We start from the raw sequence: 16,781 nt of genomic DNA, 5'->3' as shown, positions 1-16,781 counted from the left end.
CGTGCCCTTAAATTTAGTTGTATGTCTTTGGGGCAAAACTGAAGAGAGTTTTCAGACATCACCAATGGAATTTTCAGATTCCATCGGTGTCCCAGACTGGGATGTTTTATGCCAGTTGTGGGAACTTGGTGTAAGTGACAGCAAAGCAAAGTCTGATGTCCCAAAAAACAATCACAGTGCATCTTTGAAGAAAGACAATGGCATTGCAAAGGGGATTCGTATTGGCATGGGTCTTATTTTCCACCCTCAAAACACTGGCAAGGCCACCCTTCCTTTCAAATTCTCATATGTTTACATTAAGCCATTCCATGCAATGAAGTTTGTGGACGACCTAACTTACTGTCCCAGAACATCTCTGAATTTCCCTGAATGCTCTGGACTGCCTGACTCTCGTAGACTGACTAGGCACATTGCATACAGTCAGGAGTAGGGTATCAGCTGTGCTACTCACCTAAAAGTCAAGAGAAGTAATTAATCTGCCCCAAAGCCACATATGCTACCACTACACAGTGGCTGTGGTCCCAAAGTGGTCCTAAAGAGCTTCAAATTCAGGGACCCAGAACCTAACTTGTTGGACTTTTTTGGCAGTCTGCACTGAGCTTTAGCTCAAGATGCAAGTGTCATCTTCTGCCTGTGGAAGGTGCATCTAAATTCCTGCAGGAAGCATCCCAGAGCCCTGGGAGGTAGGAACCCTGGTTGCACATTCAGCACTCATAGTATATGGTAACATATAAGATGTTGCCAGGTCCTCAGACATTGGAAAATTAGAATAAGCTTGTGCTGAAGCTGCTGCAGTGAATCTGATATAAAGGGAATGTGGCAGTGGTTCGGATGTCTGCATACGTGGGCTCCAATCATTGTGCAAATGCAGCAAAGTATAAAGAAATTTCTGGGCTATGGGTAACCTTCAAAAAGGATTTCTTTCCATCTCTTGAGTGTGGAGGAACTCTTGCTCAAAGACTGGCAACACTATCCGCAACAAAACTTCCCTACAAACCGCCTTAGCCATCAGACTTGCCTTTCTTCATTTTCTTGCTAGAATCCATTCTAGAAAACAATACGTTCATATTCATCACATTATTGTGTTTGTACATGATCATCTAGTATCTGTATACCCCTTGAGAGCTGCAGACCTCATCATTCTTTGCACTAAATGAAACCTGAATCTCAGCCAAAAAAAAGAGGAAGGGAATTTAAAGATCAGAGTATGCCATTACAGCAGTCTCTTTTGACTTGCCTGAATAACAGAAGGCTGAAATTTTCACTGAAGGATTTCTACATGAATTCCACACATCTTGATTTAATCAGAACATGTCTTTTATACAGTCACCAACCTTTATTTAGAGGCTTCAAGTAATGCAGAAGCCATCACTAGAATTAACAAGTTGGGCTGATAGACAACAGCAGTCCTCACCATTAAAAATATGCGCTTTGAATTTATTTCACTTTACCTTCCAACGGAAAGATCCTGTCATACCTTTTCAAGCTAGATGAAGGACCCTTCCATCAGAAATGTTCTCTTCAGGTACACATACAACACAGAAGCGAGGAACCACTCAATTTTCTCTCAGATAAACAAAACTGACTGAGTTCTTCTAGTCTGTCCCTTAATGCAGTTTTCTAGACTGGGAATTATTACAGTAGCTTTCTTCCAAATCCTTTGGGGTGAAGGTAGCTCAGTTCTGGCATTGGTGGGTATTTTACCAGGACTGCTGGTGACCCAACACATATGTTAGTGGTCTGTTTACCTAAAAAAGTATGAACAAGGACTCTAAGAACATCATTGTGGTGAAGTTTATAGTGCTTTTCTTTAACTATTTTCAGCACTTGTAAAACACAAGATTGATTAATATGCAAGTACAAATATTCTTAGGTTTAATTTATAAATTCATTTCTACATTTAACTATATGAACAGCGTTTTCTCACATTGAAAACATCTTCTTTCCAAAAGATTTTGACTAATTTTATCAAACATTCAACTATGTTTATAAATATTTAACCAGTTACTAACTAACTTTTAGACTCCTGGAATCAGAGCTATTTATTTTAAGGGCTTTGTAAACTATGTAAACTATGTGTGTGTCACTCCTTGAACCAACTTGTTTGGTGTATAGAGCTTCAGAGCAATACTAAGTGTGTTTTTTAAGATAGACCTCTTGCAAAAAGATACTTGCTTCTTAGTCCCATGAACTATGGAGTTACTAAATTCCTAAACCTGAGAAGTTTACAATTTTTTTTGGACCAGCACTATGAAAGTTGTACATGTTTCAATTACCATAAGCCCTGTGGCAGAGCTCTGAAAGATGTTTATAAAGTCTATTAAGATGTCATAATATTGTTGAGCTCTATGAAGCTCAGATGTCCATTACCAAAATATTAGCTAACTAACCATATACAGCAACAGGAAATATTTCTTGTGGAATGCAGGTGCCTGTGATTTACTGTAAAAAACCCTTATTGCTAGATGCACATCAAATCAAGGTAAATCAGCTTCAGCCAGAAATTAATTTACTCTAATTATCTTGGCACCTACTTCAGATGTTGCAGATAAACCAAAATGAGTTACAGATGTAAAAGCTGGAAGACAGACAAGAGATAGTCACTGTAGCAGAGGCTGAAATCATGGATTATAACAGTAATTTCCCAAAACCTAGAAAGAGTGGCCTATCAGAAGAAAACTACATTTCTGTTCACTCCCAGGCTCCTGAAAGAATTCTGATTCTGCTGATCTCTGAGCTAGGACTGTCAGATCAAACTCTTCTCCTCAGCAACATAAGAATAGCTTTAAATTCTAGGAGACATCAGTTCCATTTTCCAAGCACCTAACTTCCAATCACAGCCCAAACACTTTATCTAGAATATAACTGTGTTTGTGAGGCCCATGCTCAGCCTGGCTAACGTGTTGATTGTCACTTCGATTGGAAAAAACTGAGAACGTTTTAAGAACCAACTATCTTTTTGGTTGTTGAAGCTGTCAAGCTCTTTCAACCAGGGCATTTCTAGCTTTACTGTGATGAATAATTTAGTCATTCCTCGCTAAGGCTTTGGCATGTGGTGGGGTGACTGGTGATCAAATTTACTGCTAATGTATTCCCATCCTGTGTTTCAAGGACAGGATAAACACTTTTTATTTAGTCCAGCTATGGCATACAAAAACTTTCAGACTATTTCAGACTGCTGAATGCTCTCCAGATGCAGAGGTCCAGTGAGACCAGTCCTAACACAACTGGTCTTGCTGCAGACAGCAAAGGGGGCAGTTCTCATATACAAGGCAATGGATTGTGGACAAGACTCTCGACTAAAACAATAGGGTAAGCAATTGTAAGATTTTTCTAAATGTGTGTGCTGAGGTGGAGTTTCACATCTTTTTGAGCCAGTGTGGCCTATCTATCTGAGAAGTTAAAAAGTGACTATTTAAAAAGTATGTTTGAATAAAGAATATTAATCTGTTCATATATAGTATAGTTATGGATTATATATATGTGTATGTATATCAAAGAACTGTCTTTTTTTTTTCTGCCATCTGAAAACAATATTGTTTTACTGTCCTGATTTCTTAATGTAAGTATGTTATGTAAATGGAAAGCTGCTCTATTTCTATTAAACATTAAAAGTATTCAATAAGCAGAGGAGTTGCAGGAATATAATTCAATTTAAGACCAGTAATTTGTGTAAATAAATGTCTAATATGAAAGAATCACCACAAGAGGAAATTAGGAATGTTCAATTTTTCATGATACTTATCAAAAGAACAAAAGAGTTCATGCTCATTAAAAAAGTTCTAAAAATAACAAGGTTCAGTTTCTCCTATGGGTTCATATGAATTTTTTATTTTCCATTTTAAAATTAGGATTGTGCCATATACATGCTTTTTTGTGCATACATGAATTGAATTTAAACTTTTCTGTTAAATTATTAACCATGGTTTTAGTATGCTCTAAGGTGAGTAAATTAAGAAATCTTGGATTGTAGGAGATGTAGAAATTGCCCGTATCAAGGGAACTGGTGATAAAATTGCCTGGAATTATCTAGGAATTAGTACTTCAGATTTCTTTGCAACAGGAAGAAATGCAATGCTTGATTTTAACCCTAGCTTTTGGGGGCATTTGACTAGTTCACTGACTGACTGATTAAATGCTGGTAGATTACAGCAGGCAATGCTCTCCCCATGATAGAGTTCCATTGAAACTATGAGTGTTGCACGATAGACAGGAGCTGATTTGAGGTTAAGATTATATCATTAAGGTATCGAAATATCAGGCTGTACTTAAAATTTGGAAATCTTTTTGCCCACATGCTAAAGGACCAGAGAGGATACTTACTTTTAATAAGGGTGGTCACTTTTGATCTTTAGCAACTGACCATGTGCAGTTTATACAAACCCATTCTAGATTTAGGTATTAATTAAAGGTAAATAAATTTAATTTATAAATTAAAGGTAAGCATGTAGTGAATGATTAACTTTCCAACAAAGTGAAAGCACAGGAAAGAAATGATAGGGAATAATCTCTTTTTGACACCAATAATGTCCAGCTAAGGGCTGGAGTTCAGGGTTGTGTTTTTTTTCACAGGAGCACAATTACTTATCATGGATTTAAATGTAATCATTCTGGAAGAGGTAAATTCTGAGGTCTTTTAAGACTGCTATGACAAAGGCTCTTTCTGTGCAATTTACCACCTAACTGCTCCAGACTATACCTTCTTCAATGTAGCAACTGTATAATTTGAACACTGCTCTGGCAGACGTTCAAGTCTCGGGCTGGTAGGACAACATGCTGTTGACTGCAGTTTTGGTCAGTTTTGTCTACTGAGACATAAAGATTTCTGGTAAAATTGTGTTCTGTAGTGTGCAAGCAACTTTCATGCTCAGTACAGTCAGCTTGTATAAATAAATATTTGGCATTGTAGAGATTTTTATTTTCTATAAAATGATCCTTTTTCATAGGCTTCTATGTAAGAAGGCATCTCAGAGAAAGTGCCTTCCTTATGACTTTGAGCATTAGCTCAGTCTTTTTATCTGTGGAGGTAACTTTCATCTTGATTAAGCTTAGATATGATTATGCTTAGATGTGGCAAAGACATTTAGCCGATCTCTAAGCTGAATACCAGTTCCCCATGGTAAGATTCTGATGGAGTTTTAGACAAATAAAACTTAATGTCTACATTTGAGCTATTTACTTCAGGCTGCCCTTACAATCAATGGAGAAAAGTAAGTGCTTCTTAAGGGCAGGTTGGCTGTCCTATTTTAGATGCTTATCTTGGTATCTCTGGAGTTGTCTGTTTTCTTCCACTGACCACAGAGAGGACACAGGGTGACTGTATCAAGACTAGACATCACACTTATAAACGACAAAGTTACACCAGAGGTATCCATCCTCAGTGATGAATGTAAACTTGTGTTATACTGTCTTAAGACCATTAGCAGCCTTTTTATTCTTGAGCCACAGAATGTTGTTAACTCGTCTCCAGTTCCTAGGTAAGTAGAAGTGTTTTTCCTTTCTGAGCATTTGATCATCTGCCTGTAGCAATTTTTGTGCAGGATTATGAAAAGTTCTGTTTAAATCACCTGCCATGCCCCTCATGTATAAAAGGCTACATGATATTCTCTCCATGTGTGTATCTTTTTCCCATCAAACTTGGATGATTACGTCTTCACTTTCTGAAGTTCAGGTGAAGTCAGTATCTGTACTTCAGTCCGTGTCAATCAAAATGAAGGAAATGTCAATGGTTCTCAACTGTAAATGTAAGGTGGGGTAGTTGTTATCCCTTTACAGTGGATTTCTTATTCTTTGCTCGAAAGATCTTTAATTTGTGCCAAATGTTGAAGCCTCTGTTCACACAACTTGAACTCAGCATCAAAAGCAAGGAATATGTTTTTTTGAGAAGTAGGCATTTGAAGTCTGGCCAGTCATTTGTAATTTGCTATATTAAGCCGAGACTTTAGGCCCTCTAGAGTGAACCACTGGAAACATTTTTAGCTGAGGATACCTACCATGACCATGAGTTAGTAGTGCTTTTAACAAATTCAAAATATATAAGAGTAATAAAAATACTAAAGAATATTATTTCAGCCATTGTATTTTAGAAGGAACTTTGTCTAATCTTTCTACTTCACCTAATGAAATGTTTAATACTGACGATACTTATTGAAATAATTACCTTTATTTGTCTACCATTAAGTTCAGAGGAATGATAACATCAATAATAACATTATTTGGAGAAAATAAAATAAGCAGACTAATTATAGAACTCTGCTTAATAAAAACCTAACTCCATTGCCTTTAGCATTGACATAATGTAGTATGGTATAATGATTATAGTTTTCAGGGGGAAATAACCAGCATGTTTGTCTCACCATCTTTATTATTTAAATGATCATATATTATATAATTACCTTCAGTGTAACGATCTTATCTCATGGAAGATCTGCGGGAAGGGAAAACAACTTAAATCTAATGACTTTTCTGGCACAATCAGTCCTTCGTTCTATATCCTTTTATGCGAATGAGAAAACTGATACTGGTTTGAAAAGGGGAGACTGGAAATGCGTAACACTGCCCCAAATCACCTAGATACTATAGAGTAAGTACCTTTCCAGTCATCTGACATCCAGACCCTATTCCCAGAAACATACCTAGATCTGTGCTAAACGTCTAACTCATCTTGCCAACCTCTACTCAGGCTTTTTCAGAGGACCACGTGTTTTTTTTCTTTCGCTCTCTTCGGGTGCTTCTTCAAGCTTATTCCCGCCTCCCACAGCTTTCTGCTTCTCTGTCCCAGGTCTCTTTGTAGGTGCAATTTCATAGGAAAATGTTATTATGTCACAAGACTCTCTTTGCCCTCCAGCTCAACTACTAACTGAAACTTATTATGCTGGCAAATTTCACTACAAAGTCACTTGTGCTGTGAACCCAGTAACAGGATCAGAGAGCAGAGGGAAGGGGGAATCTTTGTGAGAAGGAGAGAAGCTAGCATGGGAGTGGGAGAAGAATCCTGAAAGCTGGAAGCCCTTCAAGTCTCATATCTCTGGAATGATGCTTGCTTATTTGATAGCCTGCCGTGGGCTCCCGCGAATACGTTAAGCCACGGCATACACAGCTGAGACTTAAGGATGGGTGGCAGTTGCTCCTTCTGCCAGCCAGACAATTTTACGGCAGACGGGACCGTTGGCATTTGTACGGTATGGTCCTCTGTGTGACGCAGGACCCCTAGGTTTTAGATTTGGAAGAGTTCACGTTTTTGTCTTAAAACGAAGAATTTGCCACAGCCTTATCAAAGCTGCTCTAGGAGAGCCAGTGGCTCCTCCGGGCAACCAGACAAATGATCATTCTGTCCATTATATCTATATTTGCTGTACCTGAGAGAAGAAACCACAGCTGGGGAGTACTGCCAGAGACAGAGGAGGTGGCCAGTATCTATCCCAGCAGCTTTCCCTAATTCTTATGAAACAGAGCCTGCCCTCGGTCCCAGGCACCTGCCGGTTTTCCATTCGCAAGCCCTTCCCTCAGCAGCCCCGAGGATTCACCCATTTATTCCCCCTAAGAGCGAAAAGAAAGTTGCACAGGCTATGCCTTGTCTCAGGTTTTCTTGAGAGAAGATATGTTGCCTCGTCACCTGATGTTTATGATTTTGTGTAGCTGAAGTGAAAATATGCAAGTTATCTTATTAGCTAATGCCAAATATGGAACTACAAAAAGCTCAAAAATAATTCATCTGCTCCTGGCCACATATTTGGCAAGGCTGTAAGTTATTACACTCTGGGGCTATATAGGCATAAGGAAGAGAACAGCAGTGAAGTCTGAGTCATTCTGCAACACAGAGAAATGGATGTGCATTTACTTTGGGAAAATACAGATGACTGAGAATAAATGATGGATTGATTAAAAAGCATATGTTTCTGATGAAATTTGAAATATAATGTCACAAGCAAGTTATACTACAGTCGGTGACTAATTGAAGCCCCTTCAGCACATAAATATCTGTGTCATGTGTGAACCAGAAGAGACCTAGATTCCTATGGCTTCAAACCTTGAAACTGAGTTGGCATCAAACTGTATCATGGCGCGGTGATTAGCCACACTGTGAGTAAGCTTGGAGCAATGTTTCTGTTTGAAGACAGATTCTCAAATCCGTCCAAAAGCCACATGCAGTGATGTCACCTTGAACACTGACAGGGGGAGTTTTTCCTTGGGTCTTTCACATTTGAAGTCTAGGGTTGGAAGTCCCACATTCTGGATGCACCCAAGGAACAGAAGATTGTTTAAGCAAAAACAGCAGGGGAGGATGAAGGAGGCTGACTGAGCAGAGTAGTCCACATCAGTAAAAGGGAGCTGGTGCAACCTGAACTAGAAGCGTTTAAGAGCCCTCTCCAGCATGACGCACCCCATTCCGCAGGTTTACAGAAGGACACCTGATAACCCATTTCTACAATACTTCAGAAAATGTCCCTTGGCAGGATATAAAACATGAAGTGTGACAGTCTTTAAGGCAGTCTTTTTCACTTTGAGGACGTAGTTTGGGCTGAAGAATGAAGAGAGCTGTTGCCTGCTTGGTGGTGCAATCAGTAGCCTACAAGCGTTCAACATTAAAGCTGTATGTAAAGGACCAAGATGAACTTGCAGATTTGTTCTTCAATGCAGCAGTGCTTCAAACAGCTGCTACAAAATCTGATTCAGAATTGCAACTATTGTGTTCAGGATGTTGTAATCAGGTCTCTTTTTTTCAAAACTTTTTGTAAGTACTGCCTGACAGCAATAGGACTGTGTGGCAGACCCTCAAAGGAGAGGTGATTGCTGTGTTTTGTGGCATGAGAACCACAGGAATGCAAAAAATGACAATTGGGAGTCTTTCATGTTTGCGCTGTTATGGATTCTGTGAAGTTAGCGTTACTATTTGGAACGTCTAAGATTAGTCAAAGCTTCCTTTAGATAGCACATTAATGTAATGGATTGTTTTCCATGTCTCTTTAATTTTAGCAAATTGTTCAGTTGCCTCAATATTGTAAGTTTAAGGAAATCCAGCTGTCAATTCCTATTAAACTGGCCTGAGCTTTATATTGTCAATTCAGTTGTCTTTCACACTCTAGCTGCTAAACCTAAAGAACTCTTTACAAAGGCAGATTTATGATGGATGCCATCTGGCCTGATAGAAGGAAACAGATATTGATTTTTAATATTTTCTCCAAACTTGTTTACTCTAGGATAATACAGCAGCTGTGTGGCGGCTTGTCTCAGAGTGGAAAGGATTATTACCAGTGCCTTTTGATGAGATAAATTACCTAGAATGACTTGAATGGCTAAAGGGTATACTTTGATGTTATGTCGCTTCATTTACCCTTATGACTAAATGATTATTGATTTTATATTTTTAAGCTCTTGAAACGTGAAAATAAGTTGGTGGAGAAGGCTAGCTGTGTTAGTTTTATTAATTTATTTCTGCAGGGCATAATTCACTTTGGACCAGGTTGTGAAGGTTTTGGGTTCATGACCGACTCCAGATACAGTTGCAAAAAAATGGCTTATTTATATAGTCATTGCAAGTAGTTCCAAAATCAATACAGTCTGGGATTGGATGATTAAACTTAGTCCCTTTGTGGGATTCATTCCTGTAGCTACCTCTGAAATGATCTTGACTGAAGCAGATTCATGTGATCCAGTCTACAAATAGCAAGTTTGTTCAAGTTGAAATATTATTTTTTGCTCATCATTTTTTTATCTACTGTGTTCACTCAGTGACATTTTAACAACCAGAAAAAAGCAGTTGATTGACTACTTCAATGAAATCACTAATCTGCATTCAAAGAGTTGCCTCCAAAGACTACTTAGATTTTCCATGGATAGATTTAACTACTGCTTTGATCAGTTAGTCCCAGTATGCAGTGGATTTAGGTCTCTGTACTTATGTAGGCAGTAGGAATCCAAGGTGTACACTAAACCTTTAAATAGTCTTCACAGTTCAAAACAGCTATTTGCCTTTTGTGTACAGCAGACACTTACATATTTCTGTGAAGTATTGCCTTTTCTATCATCATTTAACATGTTGGTGCTATTTAATGTTTGTCTGAAATGTGACTCTGTTGTCAGTCTATTGAAGTATTTTGTAGACAGTGGAACAAGTGCAGAAATGTGCTCAAAAAAAAAAAAAAAATCTCTCTCCAGTTTCCCACAATGACTATTTATATATGCACTTTGCTTGGTGCCTTTTTATACCTTAAACAGCAATTCTTTTAAGCTTAATTTCTTCTGGAAATGTTCAGCAACCAAAAGGCCGTGTTATCTTATTCAGTCTCAAAAATTGTGATTCAAAATCCTGACATTTCATTTCTATAGACCGTGAGCAAATTATAAATAGTATTGCTAATAGTATTTCAGCTGTCTAAAAGGAACTGAAGGCAATAAGCTATAACAAAAGCTATGGCTCTAACAAAGTTTATTACTTGAAAGAGTTAGCAGTGCATGAACCTGCAGAGGACTGTCTAAACTAAAGAATAATATTTCATGATTTAACAGTACATATCTATCCATCTTCGGTAGAGGCTATTAACCATATGCTTGTCTCTTGTTCAGATGTAACTAAATGTGGGTTTGTGTGGGGTTTTTTAAAATATAGGTTTCACCCAAAACTGTGTGTTTCTAAAACATAGAGATCTTTCTAAATATTAAATGTATCTAGATAATATTATTTACTGTATATGTGTGTGTGTGTGTGTGTATTGTCAGTCAGGAATATTATTCCTCCAAAGGATCTTTTATTGTTATAAGCCTGGGCAGCATATTTTACAGAGTTAAAAAAGGTGTAAAACACTTTTCCTTACTTTAGCCACACGATATGTATAATTAATGTGTAGTAAATTATATGGCCCAGTTTAAGGCTTGTTTAAATGCATAGAATTTGAAGTCTAATGCAGGAATAAAATAACTTTTGGATCAGTGTAATGTAATATGTTGATCCATTTTACAGGGTGGTGGTGATTATTTAATTAATCACCTTTTGACAATTATTCACACTGGTCCAAATCAAGGTCTCCATTAAAACCGAAGAATAGCTTCATTACAAATGACCCATAAAAGTGTCAAGTGCTGGCAGTGAAGACAAGTAATTTCCTTTCCCTTTAAAACCATTAGATCGAATGATGGGGGTGGGGAAGGTGATGAAGTGCGTAATAGTGTGATTACAAAGAAAAGCTTAAACAGTAAATTTGACAGCCATGTTAGAGTGGATAGAAGATAAGGGTTATAAACTGTTGGTTCTATACGTCCAAAATCTTTTAATTTTATAAGAAGACAGGAATGAGTGGATTATATTTTGGGAAACTTTTTTTATCCTCTTTTGGTGTTTACTTATAAATTGAGGTTTGAAAATTGTCTGACTCAAAGCCATGGAGATATAAAATAAATACTGTATTGCCTTCTGAATATTGCTTAAAATAGCAGTTAATTGAGATGAAATTGTTTTACAGCTCTCCGACTATTTTCAAAGCCTGCTTATCTATGGAATCTTTCTATATCTTATTGGTGAGAATAGCAGCAGGACCTTTATGTCACTGTAATTATATTGGGCACTTTCTTTTACATCTGGAAAGTACCAAGAACTACCAACTGATTTTGTGTAGAGATAAAACTGCACTCATCTTTGATTAAAGGTAAATGCTGTACCTTTTGCTTGAAGTCCTTATGTTCTTGCTATGCCAAAACATATGAAACAGTTTTAATTGTCAACCTGTGAGAAAACCTTCTATATTTCTCTAATGACCACTACAGTTTCCCTACAAAAAGATTAATTTTTGCACCTCTCAAATCAAAATATCATTCTTTCTGTTCAATATTAAATCCTGCCAAATATGCACAGGCTGAAATTATACAGGGATGTAGCTTCGGAAAATATAACAGGAATATTAGATTGTCGCTTCCAGAGGGGCTGACCTGAAGAAAGCATTATTCACAAACCACGTTCTGATTTTGAACACGCAGTCGTAGAATTTGTTGTCATTTTGTTTGGTTGTGTTACTTAAGGTTGTGGAATAAAGCTTTGCTAGAGAATTCCACGAAGTGACCTTACCTCTTTTGTAGGCACACTGGCTTCAATTTGTGGGAGCTAACAGGTGGTGGTTATTAGCTCAGCTATCATCGCAAAAGGACGTTAAAATAATACCTTCACTTGAAGGTTCTGGGTAATCTTGCTAGCATAGATTCCACTTACTACAGAAGATGAATATATATTTACTAGTTTTTCAAAAGCGCAGCAAATATTGACCAGTCCCAGAGATGTATTTGTTAAATCTACTTGTCATTCTTCCTTTGATCTTCATTTGTTTTAAAATCTTGCACCTAAGGTTGGACTAGTTACCGTAAAAAAATCCCAAAAGTTCAAGTGCTGCTTCTAAAAACTAATGGCTATTGACTTTCATTAGGATTTCTGTGATGTTATCTAACCCTGTAAAGACATTTGCGGTATGCAGTTTACATTGTATCTAGTGATTGTATAATCATTATTGATTTTCCTTGTGTGTAGTACCTATGTCAAACAACCTAATATATTTAAATGGTGATTATTTCAGCAATATATCTATTATTAGATAAGATCAAAGGCGGTTAAATGTGTAGCAGATAGTGTGATAAAATGATATAATGTGTATTTGTGCCAGTACCTATGCCCTTTTGTGCATAAAACTGCAATTCATAGTCTTTAATGATTAACTCTCTGAAGCATGTTGTTATTTCTATCCTGTAGTAGAATAAAGTACGACAGATGGATTAAAAGAAGCCCACTTTTTAAGCAAAAGGCCTAGGAGTTATGTAAATGTAATACAATTAGATGAATTGCTTTTCAAAGACCATGGGAAATCACTCTGTATATTCCATTCATTTCTTGTTTTCCTACCAGTACTTCTGAAGAAAACTAGAAATATATTTAGAAAGCTGCATGATTTCCCAAAGGATATAATCGCTGTTAATCCCATGAGTATGGATTAACAGAATAACTCGGCCCATAACAGCAAGTGATTTCTCAGGCTAATCTCATGAGTAGAATGGTTATTGTATTTTATTAGTGATCAAACAGTCGTCTACTTAGACTGTAGTAGAAAAGCGGCAAATCTAATGCATTCATTTAATATCAAAGAATGCTATACTTTACTTGTGGAGTTTCTCTGCTTTTACTAATATCATTTAATTAAAGTATGTTTCTGGTCAGTAAATAAAAGTTGCACTCTACATTTAATGCAATTAAAAAACTAAAACACAAAACAAAAAATGTAAATATACCTGTAGTGTTGAGGTGAAAGTACAAACCCAGGCTTTTCGTTCTGTCTTGTTACTGTTACAAATTTATCACTTTCTGCATTGCTCCAAAAGCAGATGCTGCATTTGAAAATATAATATCTGTGCATTATCTGTACGCTTGAATGCGTGAATGTACTTTCTTAGCAAAACTGATTTATTACAATTTTTTAACTAGTTCTGAAAGACAGAGCCCTGCGATGGTACAACAGGCTTGCATTCATTTTCTGTGGCTCCATTTGCAGTTTTGAAATGGTTCCTGCGCAAGTACCAAGCCTCAAATTTGAGTTATTCCTCCCAACTCACTGTCCTGTGTGCATGTACCAGTGCTGTTAGTGTTAGAGATCCTCTCTGCCACTCTCCATGACGCAGCATGGAGGTGAATGCTTTGGCCTTTAGTTGCTACTCGTATCCTCAGAATTACTCCTTGATGTCACTCTTTATGTCTTCTGCATCCAGCTGGAAGGACGGAAACCATTACCACCCCAAACTATATCTTCCACCAGGAAGTTACCAACATTGACAGTCAAATGCTGGAGCAGATCATGTGGATCTTCCCCATTTAATCTCAAGGAAAATCAGACATATTATTTACACAATTAATATGATTGTGTGCCATAACCTGTCTGAATCTGCTCGAAGCAGCTGAGGAATGCCTCAGAAACTGCTCTTCCAGGAACTCAGCACTGAAGGTGATCGTTCCGATGACCAAGTACTGTAGGGGTAACTCCAGCAGAGAACAGCGATGAGCAGTCAGAGCATTCATCCGTCCAGTGATACAACTGGATTAAGAACAGGATGCTAGTTCTGCTCTGTTTTAGTTGGTCCCCAAGGATGAAGATGCCTACCTGGTAATGCCACCTCCTGGTTCCAGCCCAGGAAGGTACTCCAGTGCAAGGTACTCACACAGAGTGTCCCTTTGCTGTAGTTTTGCCACTGTGGGCCATTCCTGAATTCCCCTGGATGCTCCAAGCTGACCCCCATCCTGGGTAAATGTGAGAGTCTTCATGACAGGTATTCTCAGCTCAGCTAGGAGAACACTGCTTTCAGTTGGGAAAGCTTCTCTCACCGATGGTGAAGCTCCTTGGTTGATTCTCAGTTGTGGAAACTTAGTCTTTTTCATTGGAAATTTTCCATATGCGACTGAATGGTGGAGCTAAATGATAATTTACTTATTTAATCATTTTCTCTAGATCCTGATTGTGCAGGTCTCATCAAAGCAACGTCAGGAATTTGAATAATTCTGTTGAGGCTGGTAGAATAGCAAGTGTAGCTGTAAAGCTACTTACCATATGGGAATGCTAAGGACAAATTTTAGACTGCAGAGATGATTTCTTCATGTTCCAGATTAACTAAAGATACTTTATTCAGTACAAAGAGTTGGCAGCCCTACAATAATTATTGACCTGACATTACAAATCGACATAGCTGTTCCTGTGCAAACCATCCAAATAGGCTCAATTGCAGGACTAGGACCTATGTAATTATCTCTGTTGTACGTACAAATGCACCAGCTGAACCTTATGCAGTCCCGTAATGTGTCAAGAAGGTAAACAGAAGTCAGAACTGGTGGTTTGAAGAAGAGGAGACTCCTAAATAAAGCCAACTTCACAGAGCATGTCCCACCAGCACTTTCATCCGTGTACTCATGATTCAGTTCCATCTTAATACTGTTCAGAGCTGTGAGACAGCCTCACACAGGAATAGGTGGAAAAGCACAAGTGACTAGTTCTGAGGCATTTATTTCTCTGCAGGAAGTGCAATAATGGTGTTTTAGTTTGCATTTAGAAGCTTAACTGTATAGGACTTTCCTCTTTATCCTCTAATATATTATGCTTTATGTAGCAATGCAGTTATCCGTGCAAGACTGTGGTTCAGCCTGTTGCAGTCATTAGAGAAAAACGAAGAAAAAGAAGTCTACGGTAGTCATGTCTGGAGTCTACAGTTCCTTCTACTACAGGCAAAGTGTGGGAGAAGATGGAGTAAGCAGCCAGGAGCAATGCTATGAGCAAGCTTGCAGGGGGTATCCTAGCTGTCAAGTTATTCTCCTACATTTCTGAGTGTGATCATTTAACTAAAAATACTCATTTGTTTATTTTAATGTGGTCTTTTCCATGTGCAGGAAACAAAGAACCCAGACAGGAACAAACTTGCTCTTTATGTAAATGCATATTTTAATAATGTTTGTAATGGGTTTTTTTTCAGTTGATACAGTTCTTTCTCAAACTTCAGGCATATAAACAACCTAAATGAGTCTGTATTTATTGCCTGAAGCTTTAAAAATGTCTGTTAAACAAGTTCAAGTAACGCCTCCCCCCCCCAACCCTTAAATCTTTTTATGCCAAATGCTAAATCTCATGGCATAAGGATCCAGAGGCCAAAAGGGTGCCATGGGGCAAATTGCAGACGGAGCCTCTAATTCCATGTGTCCTTCAATTTTATTGCACAATTTCTGTCTCTTTCCAAAAGGGTGCAAAGAGGAAGCTGGGAGGATCCCAACGAGCGTAGGACTATTATTATGTCTCTGCATCGTGTAGAGCCGCTATGCCGAGGAGCTCTGTAGTGGTTGGTTACAGCAGCATAACTTCTACACACCATAGCTTTGGGCTGCAGGGAAACAATTCCCTCCTCCACCCTCCCCTTCAACTTCACATTGTTTTTCTCCCTTGCTAAGTCCCTTCAGTCAGACTTTGAGCAGGACTCAGGGGAACTGGCAAGAAATTTCACTCATCCATTACCACAGTGCTTAAGGACTTGTGCCTGTGAGACATTCAACCACCAAGGTGTCTTTAGGACCAGGACAAGCTAACAGTAGGTTTCTTTAGGGTAGGATGACCACATATGCTATCTTTGGTATTTTATTTCGTTCTACCTTTTGAGGGGTGACAGGCAGTTTTCCCTCTTTCCTCCTCTCAAGCCACTGCCCATTCTCAGCAGTGTGGCAAAGCCTGGGAGATGGACACCCTGACCCTTGTGCTAGGCTATGTAATCCCCTGGAAAAAGTTCATCTCCAGATACATGATCCGATACAGAGACATGCACTTCCTTCTGTCTTCTACCGTTAATTATACTCTGGCCAAGGACCTACCCTATATCCCAACTTCTTCTTTTTGTTTAACAGACCAACCTGGCTTATACGCATCCTTGCCTCTCCCAGACTCACCTTCACTACACAGGTGCTGGATGCATCTGAAAATTTTGGTGGGGAAGAAAAATCTCTACCCCAAGAAAAAATAAGAACCCCCCCCCACTGTTAGTGTTTTCTCATATTTGACTTTGGGACAAAATGAAGCCTTTTAAAATATTCCGTCCAATCCTGTGGGGCTTTAAAGGGAGAGAAAGTGGGAGAGATTGTTGGTTCCACCTTCAAAACCCAAAAGGCTGGTAGGAAAGGCGTTCCCTGCAGATTTCTCCCATGTGAGACCCATATGAAGGTTCCTGCGTGGCGGGACATGGAGCAGGGACAGGGTTCTCCCCTGTTGCAAAGGATTATCCTCCGAGCT

Source organism: Haliaeetus albicilla, chromosome 3 (assembly GCF_947461875.1).
Source record: "Haliaeetus albicilla chromosome 3, bHalAlb1.1, whole genome shotgun sequence".
NCBI classification, from domain to species: domain Eukaryota; kingdom Metazoa; phylum Chordata; class Aves; order Accipitriformes; family Accipitridae; genus Haliaeetus; species Haliaeetus albicilla.
This window is presented reverse-complemented; position numbering follows the sequence as displayed.